This window comes from Cryptotermes secundus, unplaced genomic scaffold, assembly GCF_002891405.2.
Source record: "Cryptotermes secundus unplaced genomic scaffold, Csec_1.0 scaffold899, whole genome shotgun sequence".
Classification (NCBI taxonomy): Eukaryota; Metazoa; Arthropoda; class Insecta; order Blattodea; family Kalotermitidae; genus Cryptotermes; species Cryptotermes secundus.
Genome location: NW_019731283.1, coordinates 230,231 through 233,013, shown reverse-complemented (window position 1 = coordinate 233,013; position 2,783 = coordinate 230,231).

Sequence of the window (2,783 nt, the reverse complement as noted above, 5' to 3'; positions counted from 1 at the left end):
CTCTCAAAATTCTTTAGAGATACTGACTATGAAAAAGGTCTCACAAATCCTTAGTTCCTGCCTGTCTTCAGAGAGTCTGCCTATGAAATTTTTCCTACAAATCTTAAGAGATTCTCTCTATGAAAAAGCTCTCACAGTCATTTAGAGATCCTACTTATGACATAGACTTTAGTAGCAACTCCGTGGTCAAAGACTGGAACTTGGTCGACATAGTATCAGCCAGTGTTCCTGTCTTACTTACTCTCAGTTATATGAAATCTGAAATTCTCCGAGTGGTAAACATGAAGAGCTCTATCTTCTAGAATATTCCGCCGTGTAGCCTTGCACAAATTTGTCTAACTTTCAGAGGCACATATAGCCTCCACCATCAGAATCGGTAGTAAGACCATCAGAACACATGTCGCTACTTCCTAGGACTCTATTCTTAATTGCTTTGACGTTGTGATGGTTGTTAATTAATTTGGTTAAAAGACACATTTTTACCCTTTCCTAAGCACCATTTGATGAATACACGTATGTACGGGGACATGACTCTAGATGGAGGTAAGTATTCACCTCCACTCTCCAGTCATTTTATCCACATGGTGAATTACTCTTAATCGGTTGAATAGGAGACTAGGTGGTTCTGAGAGCCAGTCTAGACGCGGTGACGTGGAGAATAATGAATTACTCTGCCGGGTAGTCCAACCACGCTCTATCTTAGCCCACAATTAATTTAGAAAATAAATTAATTTGACTTCGCTGGAGATCGAATGAGAATATTAAGGATTTGGGAAAATCGGCAGTGTTATATATTGTAACGAATTGAATCAACGCGTTGCCAGGCAACAGATCTGTAAACACTAATAAAAGCAATAACAGAAGGGAAACTGTTTTCTATGCCGTCAGTGCCGATCTTATATAAGGAGGAATTCAGTAGTTCAATGAGTCAGTTCTCGGTATGAGACAGCCAGGGGAATTTCGTAGTTTAAGTCAACCTCTAAAGATTTAAAGTGTGATTGGAAGACTTTATTCATGTGCAATATTTTAAGTGATTTGAACGGCTAGTTCCTGTGATTTAATTATATTACCGGGAGAGGACTAGTGTGTGTGTAACAGCGACAGCACTGCACTAATTGTAATTAAGAAAGAACTTGTAACCAAGGTAGTCAATAAATCCAATCATCCTAATTAGAACCCGTCATTTTTGTCGCACGTACTACCCTACACGTGACAATATAGACGGCATACCTGGGCGCTGGGTTCGAGGAATAAATTGGTGAAATCCAGCGTGCCCCCGGGGGAGAATTATTTGAGTCCGTCCAGAATACGAAGGAGTTCTGAACATTATATCAATAAGACCATTGTACTGCGAATTTTTCCTTCACGTGTGCCACTGTTGCACGATCTCTGATACCCCACTACCTGGGGATGAAAGAACGTGGATCTCTTTACAATAGTCGCCTTGTACAGTGTTCTAATCTAAACCACGCATCATCGTGGGCGATATAATCTCTTGTCGCGATGAATTTCATTCAATGCCGACTTTTTTTTAATCCCTCTCTTTTTGTCGGTACCCTCGAATTATGAAACAGCAAACTGCATAAAATTCACCAACTGGGCATGCAGTTCCTAATCCTTTTAAGATCGTGGACTGGTAAATTACATGCCCAACAAATATGGCACCTATTCCTCTCGCCGAAATGGAGGCCTCATTTCCAAACACGTAAGTGGTTATGGAAGGAACACAAATTTGATCATGAGTTCCTACGGAACTTGAAACGAAGGATAACTGTGCCGGCGAGGGCCAGCAGCGATTTGTTGTTCTGCTGTGCTCCTATTAATGGAGTAACTCGGTGAAATACTTCTAGGGAGACCGGTACACAAATCTGAGAATGGATGTAAGTGAGAAGATTGTAAATATATTAATTAGATTTCACTGCCTTCGGATAGGGTTCTGCTCCTGGTTTTGTTGTTTACGGCGACAGACCCTACAGTACTGTAAGTGCAAGGAATTATTGAATGATTGTGTATTTATTGACGCCTCCCGGAATAAAATTTGGCACTAACTTCGCTGGCAAGCGGCGGTCGCTGTGTTGGTATAGTTCGCTTGTGGACTACAGGCCACGGAGTTTGTTGTTTTTGTTTGCAAGATGATTTTATTCATCTTCCCGCTCTTGCTTAGTTCACGTTAGAAACAGTTTAGCTAAAATGATTGCTAGGAGTTTGCAGCTGAATGCCCAGGCTGTCATGCTTGTTATGCTGAAATAAAAAGCTCAACTATTTAACCTGCAGACAGAAGTCGATTCTAAAGAGTTAAGTGTTTGTGTTTAGCTCTTCCTATCGATCCAACACAGTAGGTGTCTCCCAGCTTGTCACTTGAGGAAAGAAACAGATCCAGTTTCCAAAACGTTGCGATCTTTAGTGTTCTTTAGAATACCGGATAAAGTTCAAAATTCCGATTGTAACCAGAAATCATAACTGAAAAGGCTAATCAGATTAGATTACTGCCAGTTAAAAAGGCATTTTTAGATCATTATCAACACCTGCATTATAATGTATTTTAGCGTCCTGTTGCACTAATTCTCGTCCATGATATGTATGTACTGACCGAAACATGCAGTGAAGTGACATGTGAGATTGTGTGCGCTAGAAGACGGCCAATACATACATATCATGGACCTGCATTATGTAATGGATTTCGAAAAACAACATGAGTATCTGTGTGTGGCCGCTACGTTCTTTGTCAGCAGTATGAACTGAGTGCATCTCTACTCTCTCCACATCTAATGAGTTTCTAAGAT